The sequence below is a fragment of the Crocodylus porosus genome, unplaced genomic scaffold, assembly GCF_001723895.1.
Source record: "Crocodylus porosus isolate Cpor-Errol unplaced genomic scaffold, CroPor_comp1, whole genome shotgun sequence".
In the NCBI taxonomy this organism is placed as follows: domain Eukaryota; kingdom Metazoa; phylum Chordata; order Crocodylia; family Crocodylidae; genus Crocodylus; species Crocodylus porosus.
In genome coordinates, this window is record NW_017728943.1 from 116,018,555 (window position 1) to 116,035,041 (window position 16,487).

At 39.7% G+C, this 16,487-nt stretch overlaps 1 protein-coding gene across 2 annotated transcripts in view; it reads right to left on the bottom strand.

Annotated features, from left to right (window-relative positions):
• The window catches only part of SCAF8 (SR-related CTD associated factor 8), a 139,161-nt gene that overhangs the window by 11,996 nt on the left and 110,678 nt on the right, over positions 1–16,487 (bottom strand). The window contains exon 21 of one of the 2 annotated variants that reach the window (XM_019550045.1): positions 14,240–15,032. The exons of the other annotated variant lie outside the window; for it this stretch is intronic. The gene's annotated coding sequence lies outside the window, so the exon portion shown is untranslated. Of the gene's footprint in view, positions 1–14,239; positions 15,033–16,487 lie in introns of those variants that run through there. 2 annotated transcript variants of the gene reach the window in all.

The following is a 16,487-nucleotide window of genomic DNA, read 5'->3' on the forward strand; positions in this document are numbered from 1 at the left end:
TCTATCCTGTCATGGTCACAGTTTATGACTGTAGACACCGTTTCTGCTAGTTAATTGTTTGTGGGAAGACCTTGAAGACAGCTTGTGTCTACAAGCACTGTGCACTGCTGTCATTGCCAGAGGTATTCAGACCACACAAATATTAGTCATAGTACATAAACTTATGCCTAATTCAGTGAGAAGTGAATTTATACACCTATATCTACATGGGTGTTTAGGTCACTGATTCCCTTCCTACCAATAGTGCACAAGTCAAGGTTTCCAAGAACTGCATCACTGCTGCCTAACTCCAGGACAGGAGCTTCTGTACTTCTTACTGGCTGACCTATACATCCCCCTGCAGAATCCTTACCAAAACACACTTAAGTGTCTTCATTCAAGGTACGAAGACACAGCGTGAATGAATAGTAAATGTTTTCGATCTGAGCTTTCAAGAGGCCGAGAAGCAATATATGTCCTAAATTTTAGGCAAGCCAGTACACAGCACTGTTGTGCCTACTCTTTTGGGGTCTGGCCTCAGGCACCAAATATCTACCTACATCCCATTTAGGTGCCTCTGAGACTAAAATGGATTGGATCCAAAACCTACCAGGGTTTCACAGTGACTGGGCATGTCTACACGAGATGCCCACTGTGCAGTTGTTACTGCGCAGTCATTTAGTACTTGCACAACCAAGTAGTAAATGACTGTGCAGTAGCGTCCCAGCATGGTTGCCTAGTGCCACTTACAGCACAGTATCGCATTATTACTACACAATAGTGTCACATCATGGTTTGTGCCTGGTAATGCTACTGCGCAGCTGTAATGAGCTATTGCACAGTAGTAATGAGCTACTGCTTGGTAAGCATCTCGTGTAGACATGGCCCCTTCCTGTTAGATCTATAGAGATTCCTGCAGGTGTTAACTATGCTAACTAGTCAATGCAGTCTGTTAAAATTCATTCCTATTAAGATTTTTGGCTCTTTGTAAAGGAAAAGATAACATTTTATGGCTTTCCCAATAAAGATCAACTAAAATCTAATTGAGTCTATATTAATAATAAAAAGTGATGAGGAAATCAGGGTTCTGCATTCACTCACCTACAAGTTTTCTATGCACTTTTGATCGATTTTGCAAATGGTATTCTTCTGTCACCTCATCTATAAATTGGTCTTTGGCACATTTCTCCAAGACCAAGAATGTATTTTGGTGGGAAAGACAGGAGTATTAATTATTTCACAAGACTTTGGATTCACATATAGTTTTGTAAGATGACTTAAATGTCTTTTTTTAGGTTCAGGTCAGGTTAGTTATGCTCAACGCATTAAAATCGCCATATTTTTTTCTCCATCAGTTTCACTCACAGAGAATTGAGGGTTGTTTTTTTTTAAATAACATCAATCACTTAAATACTGCTGCATTTGAAAATTGCCTTTTGCCTGAACTAACGTAAAAATTTCCGTAAGTTTAAATTTATGGATTCATGTTACCGTTTTTGGGAACACAGAGGAATATAGAGAAAAAACAGACACTTTATAAATATTTTTTTTAAAGAGCCATTTAAACTTTTTGGTGCCTAAACATGAGCAGTGAGGCTTCTCAAACACGCTGGAGTTTTGAAACAGACTTGATTAATCACGTCTTGTATATTAGTATCCCGCACTTAAAAATTATGGCAGTGGCACTTGTCGAACGAGCTCTAGTTCAAGCGCCCCCACTGCCATTTTTAAACAGGGGGTGCTGATACATGAGATATGGCAGCGCTTTAATTAGAGCAACTGCTGGATCCACTCTAATTAAAGTGTTGCGGCCCGCCTCCCCAGAACGTGTAATAATAGCCCTTGTGGCTCAAGTTTGCCTAACGTAGACCTAACTTTCTGAAAATATTTATATTTTTTTAGTTAGGAGGAAAATCAAAGAAAGCCTTATAATGAAGCTGATTCAGAAAGTTGATTCAAAGATGAACACGTCGACAATGTGAGAAAATGACCAATAGAACTAACCACATTCTATCATGCATTAATAGGTGCATCATGTACAGGTCTAGGGAGGTAATACTTCCCCTCTATGCGGCACTGGTAATGCTGCAGCTGGAGTACTGCATTCAGTTTCGGGCACTGCAAGAGGGATGTGGATGACCTTGAGAGGGTGCGGAAGAGGGCCACTCCTTTGGATTAGGGACCTGCAGGATAGGTCTTATGAGAAGAGGTTGAGGGACCTGGTCTCTTCAGCCTCCGTAAGAGAAGGCTGAGAGGGGATTTGGTAGCAGTCTACAAATTTGTCAGAGGGGGGTGCAAGGAATAGGAGATACTCTGTTTACCAAGGTGCCCCTTAGAATAACTAGAAACAATGGCTACAAACTGATGGAGAGCAGATTTAGACTGACCCCAGCTCTCATCAGACCCCAGCTCTCTTTCCTGCCCAGGGCAGGGTGAAGGAATTGATGATCTGCTGAGGTCCCTTCCAATCCTGAAAATCTATGAAAATCAATGAAGCTGTGATAGAAACTGTCATTGTGAAGAGACAATCACTTTTCTATTGCATGCCCACACAACTACAGCTAGAATGTTGGTCCAATGGCTGTACTATACACACTCAAGAGAGATATCTATTAACTGTCAGCATTAGAAGAATTGTTCTATTCTAAGATGCAAATAGCTGATCAGTAATAACTTGCTGTAGCACGTATAACATCTATTTACAATACAAATCTTTAACATCTTGTTTAATTACAATTTGCTTCAACTGTATTTGGCACAAGATTTTCAGATGTATAACATTATGAAAAGTGTGAAGACACAGTCAAGTCATTTGAACTGGTGGAGACAAACAAACTTTAGAAAATAGTCTGTTTCAAATTATATTATGATTTCAATAACCAGTACCAAAAACGGTTTGAAAACTTTTCTTCACACATTACATCTGCCTCTCACTTCATTCTGGTAATTTTCTGCCCTAAGGAATATGCCCTACAAAGGAATATTCCCTACAAAGGTAAAATGGGAACTGAACTATAGCTAGGCTTGGAAGAATTAGATTTTTATTTTTTTAATAATTTTGATAAATAATATTAATTTTTATTTTTAAGCATTTATCAATTTACATTTTCAGGGTTGCGTGAATTTAGGGGTGTGGGAGACAGACAAATTACTGACGGTATACTATTATTATAGTGCAGTTTAACCACCCACTGAGACAAACGTAACTACTGTAGGACTGACAGCTTCCTTTTCCATTTTGTCACTTCTTCCTTTGTTCCCAGTCTCCTGGGGTTTCTGAGAGTTGCAGTCCAAACTCCAGTCACATGATTCTGTAGGACTGCTCCCCCTGTCATCACACTCCATCCGCCATCATTTTTCTTACATGTTCTTTCTATACATTTTGACTGTTGATAGAAATTTTTTTTGCCAGTCTGTATGAGGTGAAACTGATGTTTACTGATAAAAACTGAATCCTGCCACACCTAACTATAGCTTTGTAAGATGGCTGAAGAAGGCTGGGATTTTATTTGAAGAAAGTCTGTTACATCTCGAATAGAATCCATTTTTAATAAAGAAAGATTAAAGAGACCTTGATCATTTGTGAGAATGCCAGGAAGAGAGGCTGATTCTTGAGGATGAGCCTTGTGGTCATTTGCTTGAGAGATGCTCCTTAAAGAGAGAAGCTAGCAATCGCTAGCAAATGTCTATTCTCATTTTTTTTCTACTTGTCAGTGCTGTGAACTCACCCAGGGTAGAAACAGATGTTGCCTGAGGTTGCATTTGTGCCACCATAAAATTTTCTGACAGCACAATTAGCAAGCAAATAGTCATTTCTACCCTGTTTTGTGCCACATCAATGGCCACGACAAAAGATAGTATAAAATAGTGCCACTTTTTTATGTCTACTTGCCCTGTGGTGAAAGGGTATGTGCAACCCGGAGATGCTCGCACTCTCCAGCCACCCCAGGAAGGTGCTTCAGGGGCTTGAGGGACCCATCATAAGCATTCCAGGAATTCCCATACAGGATTGGGCAGCCTGATTCCCAGAAGCACCTGCCTGGCTATCCTAATTTGCAGACATACTCCAGGAAATCTCAGGGCACCTCTGTGTAAGCAAAGAAAGTTGGGGTTCACTACTTATGGAGATCTGCCCTGGGACCTCCATGGGTCAATCTCCATAAGTGGGGAAAGCTCGCGCAGGTCCTGGAATGGAGGCATGGGATAGGGGAAATCCGCAGCACCCCATGCCAGGACCCGCATTGGGTCCATGCTAACCCATGCTTCACATGGAGTCATGGGTTGGCATAGGTCCCAGCAAGGATGTTCAGGGGGGTGTGGGACCCAGAGAATCTGCAGCACCCTGTACCTCCATGTCAGGCCCACTGCTGACCCATGCCTTCTCATGAAGCATGGAGGCACAGGGCACCGGAATTTCCTGAGTCCCACATTGTCCTATGCCTCCTTGCAAAAGTACAAAAGTCAGGTTGTGTTCACTCTTTGCTTCACATCACCAATGCAAGGCCCCTGCAATTAGAATGTAATTAGCAATTTTATTATTGCCACACAAACCAGGACATACCTCATTCTTTTGAGACGAGGTGGTTAACCATGTTAGTTTTAAGTCAGGCAGAAGGTAGGGAAGGAGATTAACTGGTTCAGAGAAGCATGAACTTTCTTATGCAATAATCTACTTCATCAGATTCTAATACAGTGGTTCTCAACCTTTTTAGACTTGAGACATCCCTTGTTAGACTAAGGGTACCCGTCAGAAAATGGCAGTTCTTAGTTTTCATGCATTTCTTAACTATGGAAAAATACAAGAACAATCTTTTGTTGCAAAGAACTCAGAAAGACCAGAACAGGTCATTTGATACTATGCATATGACACTGAATATTTTTGATATTATGGATTCCTATTTGAAATCTGTGAGTTTATCTTCTGAATCATGTTCACATGTTTGCAACTCCCTTAAAAGGATCTTAGGGCACTGCACTCTGGCTGAGAATCACTGTAATAGAGCAACTTCTCCGTTGTAAAAAACTCAGAAAGACTATGACAGGTCAGAATTTTTTGACACTGTATATATTTGAATTCTCTGGGTTTATCTTGTGAATCATGTTTATACACCTAACATTGGGTGGCACCCTGTGTCACCCTTGAAAGGATCTCAAAGCACCCCAGGATGGCATGGCACCCTGGTTGATAATCACTGTTCTAGTAGGTTTTTGCCTAAGAAAGGACATGCTTCTTTGAACCAGTTAGTCTCTAAGATGCCACCCTGCCCTACTTTCTGTTTGATCTCATTCTTCTGTGGCTGTATATGCCTCCACATAGAGCAGCAATAATTTATCTTAGTCCATTAAGTAAGCAGACCTGAACAAGAGCAGCTCACACAGAGCTGATCCACTGAGTAAGAAGCTGCCATCTATTCAAACTAATGGCCACAATTCTTTTAATTATTGAATGATTACTTATGCAGGCATAAGACTGAGGCTACAATAATAGTCACTTTAACCATAAAGTTAAAGTGAATAGTTTCCTGAATAGTTGCAGCCTAGTAAAATTCAGTCTGATACCTTTAAATAGAATTTCCTTGGAGACTTTTAAGAACATAAAGGACTTTCCAAAAATGTCATTTGTAAACTTTATTCTTTGCATATGCATTGCTGCCAAGTATTTTTACCACTAAGGAAATGCTGTTTCAGCTGTTTTTGAGCAGAGTAATGTTGATAGCTAATGGCCTGTTCACTTAATCATAGTTATTCATTCTTTGGAAACACCTCAGAATATAACCAAAACCTTGTTTTATTCTTAGACTCTTGAATTACAGGCATTATATAATAGTCATGATACTTAACCTATCAATTTGAATTAAAATTGGATCCAAAACAATTATCTTAAAATACTGCCAGGATATGGTGCCTCACCAGGAAAAGAAAAATGCTGTTGTTTCCCATAAAGCTACTGAAATAACACTGATAGCACTTTGGAGAAGAGCATTCTCCAGAACTCACTTTAAATAAAATGTTGCTATTTGACATCCATTGAGACATCAGTTTTCAACCATTCTAAGTAGAGATGTGCCCAAGCAGCAAAATGTGGAACCAGTTGCGTGTTTTCCTGAAGTTACAAACAATATACAAACAGGGTTTACGTTTGACCCATTATAGGGACCTTCTGTCAAATCTGGTCCCGTGTCTAAGTTTGAACTTGAATCTGGATCTCATCCAAGTTGTAATCCAGCCCTCTCTCTCAAAGTGGGTACTAACAATCTGTTTCAGTATAACAACCACTCAGGTACCAAATACCCTCAGAGATTTTTGTGTACATTCAGGGATGTATCTGCTAATCAGAAAACAAACAAGTCTCCCCCTCAAGTTTAATGTCTCTTTTTTCTCTTAGAACTATGGACTTGTCGGAGGAAAACTGAGTTAACTAACCAAGGGGACACAATGGCGCTGCATTGCTGTCATAGAAATATAATGCATCGGAACTTAAATCGCCCCGAATGCTGTCCATAATGGGAAGGAGCCAGCTCCACTCTCTGGTCCAGGAATATATATATATAATATTAGTTCTGTTTGCCTCTTCTTGGGTATGTCTACACATGCAATTAATTCATAACAATAAACTCTGGTGTATATTGTGCTAGAATGTATCGCTCCCAGGTGCCACTTTACATGTGCACCCAGGACTGTAGCACATTGAATCAGGTCAGACCAGGTTAAAAGCAGAAGGAGTATTTAATAACTGGTAAGATGGGTGGGGCTAAAGTGCAGTTGCCCATCTCTCTTCTCATCATGTTAAAAGTCCCTAACATTTTCAACAAAAGAAATATATTTGATTTTTTGTTGAAAAAGCAAAATGGCAAGATACAGATTATTCAACAATTTTTGGGATGTGTTGAGGATACTAATTTTCTTCAGAAGGTGATGGAAGTAACTTGGGGGCATTGTTTTAGATTTGATTTTGATTTAATAAGAAGAAACTGGTTGAGAAGCTGAAGGCAGAAAGCAATTTGGGTTAAAGTGATCATAAAATGATAATGTTTGTGATTCCAAGGGAAGGGCAGAGTAAAAGCAGCCAAATGCTAAGAGTGGACTTCAAAAAGCAGACTTCAAGAAACTGATGGTAGTTGTAGATAAGGTTCCAGGAAAATAAATTGTTGGGGGAAAGGTTTCAGGTGAGCAGACAGCTTCTAAAAAGAACAATATTGAGGGTACAGACAATTATCACAATGCAAAGGAGACAGAGGTAGTATTTTAAGGTAGTAATGTGTCTTCATCAGGAATTATTGAATGGCCTTTAAATAAAAAAAGAATTGTAAAAAAAATGGAAACAAATGTACATTACTAAGTATAAAAGGATAGATTAAACATGTTGGGATAAAATCAGAGCCCAAGGCACAGAATAAGTTACAACTAGCAAGGGACGTACAACACTGTAAGAAAAGGTCCTTGAAATATGTTAGAAATAAGAAAATGTCAACAATGCACAAAGGAGTGCACTGTGGGAATACTTACAGTACCTCATTTAGAATTAGCTGGAGTATCAAAGGCAGTCTAGATATGGTAGCACAGGAATCTGAGCAGGCTAATCTACCTTGCTTTTCAGCTATCAAGGCGTCTGGATATTGGAGTTAGTTTAGGGCTTGTTGAGGTATCTCTATACCGTACAGAACTGGGATATATAGAGTTATACCAAGTTAAATTCATGGTGAGGAGGACAATTCCCATTTAACTTCATCAAAATTCAATATATTGTATACAGTGAAATTACGTGCAAGGTTAGGGTACCTTACAGTACCTTACTGTACTTGCCAGTATCCAAACTGTAACTGTTGCTTTCCCAAATTCCATAGTCTATTCTCAAAAACTGCACTCAGCCCACAACTTACCAGAGAATGTAGCAACAATGGGCAAAGCTAAGAATATGAGATTAGAAGTAATTAGAGAGATGAAGACTTCATGACTTGCACAAAGGAAGAAACTGCAGACTGACTGCATTTACTGACATACTGTCTTATTTTCCACACCATGCTTTTTTCCATTCATTTGCTCAATGCTCTCCACATAGGACACTCATTCATTCTACATGCACACACTCATTCAAACCAAGTCACGTTATCTTTCACTCCACCCAGAACAATTCCACCTCTCTTCATTGGTCCGGTAGAGATAGGTGAACCAAGAACTATAGCAGGTGGACTTAGACTATCCTAGTCTTTTGAGAGGGAAATCAATGAACCAAGTAGGCTTGAAAGAGAGAAAGGGAAGATATAAATGTGGGGCAGACAGCCAGAGGCATGGCTTTAATGTAAGCTACTGGCCTAGGAGAATCCCAGGATCTGGAAAAAATATGTGGATTATACAGCCAGAAACTTAAATATTGGCAACTTTTGCCAAAGAAAAATGAACTGAATATTAGGAAGGATGTCAGAGCCCATGGCCAGGGGAATAAGGTAGCAAGGTATGGTGGCAAGGTACCATGAACAGGAAGAAATAAGAGACTACAAGGGCAATTGGCTCTAGTGATATAGCGATCTGGAGTGTTTCATAGGGCCCTGGGGAATTTTGGAGAGGGTAAATAGAGTCTATTTATAAGTATGGGAAAACAGCTTCAGCATGTTTATTTGATGCTCTTGCTCAGTGGGGAGTAGACGACTGTGTCCATAGGAATGTCTCTTACTTCCGAATGAAGCATGGAAACAAAAATTGGGGTTCTTCTCCTTGCACCTCATTCTTCAGATACTTCTGCTTAAAACAAGGGTCCAAATGGGGTTTCAGGTAAATAGAAATAGAAGCCTTTCTCTTGACAGCTGCTGAGACTCTGCCTCCCATAACTGCCCCCTAATGTGGGGTTATTCTGTCACTGGGAATTTTCAGTTGTTTGCTGAACAGGATGTGTATTTGCCTAGGGCAGTGGTTTCCACTATTGGTTACACATACCCCCAGGGGTATGTGGCACTTTGTTAAGGTGCCTAAATTTTAGTACTGGTGGTGGAGTTTCTGATTGGTCAGTGTGTACTGAGTAACAAAACTGCTATGCACTGGAGTTGGTGTTGGCAAAGATGCACTGGGTATCACAAGTAAGAACAGCAATATTTTGTTGGTAAAGGGGTATGCAGCAAAAAAGTATGAAAACCACTGGTATAGGACATCTATCCCTATTGGGGAATGGGGAATCAAGATTTATTGGTTGCTTCATCCTACAGAGTCTTCAAGAAGTTTTAATTAGCTGTATTTCCTAAATAGATGGCTGCAACTATGAAGTTAGAAAATCAGAATGGCACAACCTGTTGATTGATGGGTTTCCTAATAGGCCCTGTTTATGGTTCAGCTGTTTTGTTTAAGGATTTAGGTCCTCTGAAGGGAAACTTTTTTTTTATTATAAAAATTAACTTTTATCTGTATGTGTAAGCTGGTCAATCAGTACATTATATAAAGCAATATATTTTAAGACAAAAAGTGACCATTAGCTCATCCCGTCTGGATTTCTGTATAACATAGGCCATATAATTTAAACCAGATACCCCTATATTAATCCCAATAACTTGCGTTGCTAAAACAAATCTTTCAGAAAAGAGTCTAATCTTGATTTTAAGGCAAGAGGTAGTGAATCCATTACTTATTAAACTATTTTACACATGGTTCAAGGCTAAAGATGATTTGGAGCAAGAGCTTTCTGACCATCTTTTAAAACTTGTAATAATCTTTGTTTAGAAATAAAACAATTCTCCATCAGAATCCCAATTCGATTTAGCATGTTGAGCTATCTAGAGTTGATAGCATACTGTTTAATAAATGAAAACCTGTCCTTCTGTGTCAATACAAGCTCACAATGGGAACATCCAGTCCACAGAGCACTACAATTAAATTGTTCCTGTCAATCTTTAGGTGCTGATTCTTCCATTTATCTGTCAGACAAACTGACATGAATTCCTTGGGTAATCAGATCATAATATAAATTAAAACAGCATTTAAACTACTTCAGTGAGTACAAGCTTTCCAGCATGACTTCTGAATAGCCATGGGTTATAATGTAAAGACATTAAATCTAATTTCAAAAGACAGGCAACTAAATAGGATGTGCATATCCTACATGCTAATGTTCACCTCAACACTTTGCTTTATCAAACAGATATTAAGGTACTTAAATGCTTATATGAATACCTAAATATAAGATTTGGTGCCTTTATTTTAAAATTTAGCTCTCAGTGTTTTATGATTCCCACATCAAGAAGGCAGTAGACCATTTTTTTTTAAATAGCTAAAATAATACTAGTGGCAATTTTTCTAGGACAAACTACCACTGTTATACATTCTTTTCAAGTGCAGTGGAAAATGTTAACTAATTGGTCATCTAATGTTCTTTAAAATACTCACTTTGTGTTTTACAACTACAAAATTGTCTTCAACACTAAGCTATCTTAAGGAGTAGACTTGTATAATTTAGATCTGGGATGCTGCTTAACCTCCAGCCTGTGGGCCAGATTCAGTCCCCAGAACCGTGTCAAGCCTGCAGGGCTCCCCATGGGTCTGAAAATGTGGTGGTGGGGTGGCCGATTCCCTGTTGCCAAATTTCTGGGCCTGTGGGTAGCCCTGTGAGCCAGATTGCCTTGCATGCTAGACTGGACGTGCACGGCAGCATGAGTGCCCAATTATGGTAGACAGAAGCAGGTGGGACCCGATCCCAGAATGTGAGCCTAGTAGGGGCAGTTGCGGGGTGCCAAGCCTTCATCTTGGCATGCAAGGCCAGATCTGGCTGTGCCGGGCCAGGGGAGGCAGTGCAGGGCATGATTCTAGCATGCAGGGTTGGATCCAGCCTGAAGACCAGCTCTGCGCCAGTCATCTAGTCCATGGGGCCCAAATACTGAGCACCACTGATATAGATGTAGCATTCTTATAAAGTTCAACAAGGACAAGTGCAAAGGCCTGCACTTCGGATGGAACAATCTCATGCACCAGTACAGGCTGGGGGTTGACTGGCTGGGTAGCAGCTCTGCAGAAAAGGACCTGGGGGTTACAGTGGACAATAAGCTGAGTATGATCCAGCAGTGTGCCCTTGTTGTAAAGAACGCTAACAGCATACTGGGCTGCATTGGTAGAAGTGTTGCCAGCAGGTCAAAGGAAGTGATTATTTCCCTTTACTCTGCACTGGTGAGCCAACATCTGGAGTACTGTGTTCAGTTTTGGGCCCCCCCACTACACAAAGGATGTGGACAAAGTGGAGAGAGTCCAGCAGAGGGCAATAAAAATGGTGAGAGGGCTGGGAGACATGACGTCTGAGGAAAAACTGAGGGAACTGGGCTTATTTAGTCTAGAGAAGAGGAGGCTAAGAGGTGAATTAATAGCAGCCTTCAATTACCTGACGCATGGTTCGAAAGAGCATGGAGCTAGATTGTTCTCAGTGGTGGCAGATGACAGAACAAGGAACAACTGTCTCAAGTTACAGCAAGGGAAGTTTAGGTTACAGATAAGTAAGAAAATTCTTCCTAAGGAGGGTAGTAAAACACTGGAGCAGATTACCCAGAGAAGTGGTGGACTCTCCATCGTTGGAGGTTTTTAAGACCCAGTTAGACAAAGCTTGTATAGGTTAAAATTCAATAAAGACAAGTCCAAAGTACTGTGCTTAAGCAAGAATCAAATGCACAAATTCAAAATGGGAACAACATTTTATAGTGGATAGCAAGCTGAACACTGTGAAAAAAATGGAATAAAGCTAACTGAATGTGTTAGGTAGGGTTGTCATGCAAGTCCTGAAAAGTGACTAAGGCCTTTCCTCTTCCAGAGCATTCTCTCTCATTTTGGGCACATTTCACAGAAGATGATGGAGAAACTGGAGAGACCTCGGAAGATACTGACAAAATTATTGCTTAGAAAACATGATATATGAGGAAAGATTAAAAGAAATGAGACTGTTAGTCTACAGAAGAGATGACTGAATGGGGTGGGGGGTTTATAGCAGTCTTCAAATACAAAAGGGGTATCAAAAAAGATGGTGATCGATGGCTTAAAACCGTAACAGGCAACATTTGGTTTGATGTCAGAAAGGACTTTCTAAAGTAAGGGTGATTAAGCACTGGAACAGGCTACCTAAGTAGGTTGCAAAATCTCCATCGTTGGAAATGTTTAAATGCAGGTTAGACAAATACTTGTCTGGGATGATTCTGCTTTGACAAATGGGCTGAATTAAATAACCTTCTGAAGTCCATTTCAGCCCTATTTGTTTTATAATTGCCTGAGCCAGCATGCTTCTGTCTATTTTGTGTCACATTCTCCTACTTCAAAGAAGTTCAGGGTGAAAGTCTCCAACCAGTGCATGTAGAAACCGTGTGTGGAAAAATCTCACGGAAATTCTTGTTATGCACATAACTCTACATGTCTTTGCATACCGCACACCCCACAAATAAGACACATACCTTGTTCTAGGAAGGTAGAATAAAGGGGAAAAATGATTTCTTCCGTGTCATGGCTGAACTCAGGCTGCATGGAGTAGAGACAGTCTACTCTTCAGAATTAGCCCTTCTCTTTATAAACACCACAGCTCAAGCTTTAATCCTGTCACAGATGCTGCCATATTGGCAGAAGCTTTTGGCTGAGCCAATTCAGCAGCAGCTGTGATGGGGTTACAGTGTGAGCTGTGGGGACAGCTGAGCAGCAGACTCCATCCCTCCTCTAGACAACTGGGAAAATAAGCAGCACAGCCCCTGGAAGCCATTCCAGTATCCCCATGCTTCCTTTCCAGTGCAGAAATTAGCTTCTTTGCTTAAAACAGACCCCCAATTTTGCATGGTCAATTTTCAGGGAAAAGGTTCATGTGAGATATGAGCAAATATGGTAAGAAATGATGATCTCCCGAGGTCCCTTCCAGCCCTGATGTCTATGAAATAGTCTGTACCCTAAAGAGTTTATAGTTTACATAAAGAAAACAAAGGATGGGAGAAAGGAGATAACATCATTCCTATTTTATGGATGGAGAATTGAGGCTTTAGCATTTTTTTCAATGTTACAGCTAGTATCTATGGCAGAGCCAAAACTTGAACCCAAGTCTTCTGAGATCTAGTTACATGTCTTAACATTGGACCATTGATTCTGACTCCAGACCAGTGTAGCCAATGTAGGAGATGATATCCAAGGGGTGCAATCAAGGATAGAAATCATGGATTCAGTTGACTTGCTGAAAATGTAATTGCCAACACAGTTAAATGTGAGAGAAACATCCCTTAAATAAAAAGTAGAACTGGGTGCTTCCCACCTTAGGTATAAAATATCTAGCTTGGAAGGAGAGAGACATGTGCTAAGAGATAACCCTAAGGTTAGGTCATCCTAACCAAATGACAATGGGAAGGAAATAAGCACTCAAGAGGAATGACTATCTGGCGATTTAAACAGTATTTTCCTCTGACCTATTTCTACAAAACAAAGACAGAGGAATGGAAATTCAGACAGCAGAAAGTGTGCTCTATTTCCTGTATTATACAGACAAACATGTAGGCACTTAACTTGAGGAAGCTAAAATGGTAAGTAAAGTGAGATTGACTTTGAGCAAGTTTGTCCAGAAGATTTCACTAATTGGTTCTAATTTAGCAAATTATCCTGTTCTGCAAAGTGTGTGCTTAAAGTTAAGTACCTGTTTAGGCTACATGCTAGAAATGGACCTAAGTGCTTTGTGTAAATCAGGGCCATAGAGCATAGCTACAGGGGCACGTAACTAGAAGTTTCACAGACAAATTGAAGAGCAGAGGAGAGAGATAAATACTCTGAGAAGTGTGTGTGTGGGGGGGTGGGGAACAACATGCACAAAAGAGTGTGTGCATGTGTGAGCACATGCACATGCATGTGTTTATATATGCATACATAAAATAAGCAGGTATTTTAACGCTTGCTACCTGAAGAACCACTTTATATGAGCTGCCAAATATTTAAGGCCAACAGGTGCAAATTTATGGGATATGCACTCTATCCAGTGCAGCAAATTTTGACTTTACAAACTAGTGATTTAGTTTCTCTGAGCCTTATTAAAAGGGAAGATAAAGTGAAAAATCAAATGCAAGTAGATGAAGAACTTGTGTATGGTGGAGGACTGAAATCTATTGCTTTATTGTATACCAGAGAGCTGGTTCTTATAACTGTTTACCTTCTGTGAGTATAATACAATAAACCAATTTAAAGCCAAAATAGCAGAAACATTTGCTTCCTATACTGAAACAAAGGTTTCCCAAGAGAACAGAAAATGGTAGCATTTTTATAGTCTGCAAAAACAAAGATTTCTATATTGACATTAGTAGTGCATTTTTATTGTGATGACACACAGAATTGTGGAGGCAACTACAATACAGCTTTATTTTGTATGGTATCTTTCATACAAATGGTATCCCGCGTTATTTGTACAGAGTTCAGCAATACAGTTTCAAAGTTAACATAAAATGAAAGCAGTTGAAGAGAAATTATGAGGTATAGATATGACAATCTAAGTTGTGATTGCCCAATTGGGATTAAAAAAATGCAGTGGATTTTAGCCTCCGTTAAAGGGAAGTATGGAGTCATCTTGTTGGACAAAACCAGACAGAAATCAGAAAGATCACTAAGACTAGGAGGTAATTAAAACTTCGTTACACCTGGCTGGAAAAAGATACAATACCCAGGCTTATTATGAGATAATAAAATATGGTTAAATACACATAGGGTCACAAGAACTTGGTAAAAAAGTTAAGTGAACAGAAAAAATTGGAAGCTTGTGTCCAAAGCCACATGGACCTCAGGTAAGTATCAAGTCAGCTAGAAAGTATCATGATTCTTGGGTGGAAATCTGATTACAGACTGAAGGTGAAGTGATATCTCATAGTGCTAGCAGCCTGACATATCCTTCCATTAAAAAGAAAGGAGCAATTTTCATGTAAATTGTTCTTGGGCCTGGGGGGAAGGGGACAGGAGGAAGGAAAGCCTAAAGAAGTGATGTTTGGAAGAACCATGACTGGAGCTGTGCAGAGGGTTGAAGCTCTGTTTCAGGGATTTTCAGATTTTGAAATGTTGCTTTCTTGGAGTGAAACTGGAAATGATGAACTTCTCTGAGAAGAACAACAACAAAAAATATTCATTTGGGAGCAATTGAAATGATTTGTTTTTAGTTTAATATTTTAATATACATATTAAAAACATTTTTGGAAATAAAATGTCAGTTTGTTCTGAAGAGTGGTGGAACTTTCCTCCAGTATTCTTCCAAAACAAAGTTCTGGAAAAAATGACCCAATTGCATTAAGTTTTTCATAAAACTGGAAGGGGCCCCACAGACTACTGAATCCAATCCCTTCTTTTTGTCATAACTGCATATTCTGCTAGAATTTCAATCAAAATCACTGTGACCAGACTGAACCAGGAGGGATTTGCCTTGCTCCACGATGTGATGGGGGTCAAATCCAAAAGGAGAAAGAGAGCCATGAACGGAACAAAACAATACAAATATGTAAAGAGTAGGAACATTAAAAAAGGTTAAACCTTTTCAAAAATTGATAACCCATACCAGCATCATTTTTTCCAAGATGAATTTTGGTTTCTCAGTTTCCCTTTGTTGGAGTCTATCACTATGCTTTACTAGATTATTTTTTTGTTTATATAATTTTGTTTACTGTTTCCCTATAAATAACCTTATTCATTCTTTCCTTTTGTATATAGTCCCTGATTTTATGCAAAACCCTAAAACACATGCTTAACTGTTTGTAAGTAATTCTGCTTGCTCCACATGCGTGAGCGCTTTTCTGAACTGTGACCCTGATTCTAAGTTTTACGATACCATAGGTAAAAATAAGATGATAAAAGCAGCACTGAAATGATGAGAGAGGCCGATCAGCCTCTTTTTCGTGTAAGATGCTTCAGAAAAATTTAAGGCATGTGTCATCATAGCGTAAGTGTTATACAACAATTAAAAGGGTATCACTGGGTGTGACATATACAGGCCATCTTTTCACAGTTTCTTGTATCCTCAGTGTGCAAATTTCAGCGTGTTTGGTTCTGCAGTTTTACTCTGCTTCTTTCCTTTCCACTTTCCCCATATGTAGTTTCATTCTGCAAAAACAACATTACTGGTGCTGGTTTGACCCTTATCCTACAATATGGATGTGTAAGCATGTGCACATTAAGTTAGCATGTACAGCAAGTTATGCACTGACCAGGACTGTCCCATGTTTTAGCCCCAGTAACTGAATCATTAGGTTATCTGTACAGGAAGCAGGAGACTCAGGTTTTAGGTTCCCCTTGTATAGAAAGGGTTTAATCATCCATCCTTCTGACTTTCCAGCACAGCGTTCAAATAAGCACATCACAAGTCAGTCATCACCTAGCACTCCTTTTGAATCTGCTCACTTGGGTAGGCAAGAGAGGGAAATACATAGGCTCAGATAGAAGAGAAACAAATTAAAGGATGGGTTGTTTAGTGAGATGGTTTCTGCCCTAGGTGGAAGTAGGGCCCTGGATTCTACTTTGGGCTCTTGTGCCCAACCAGGCAGAAACTTCCTTGCTGCACTGCT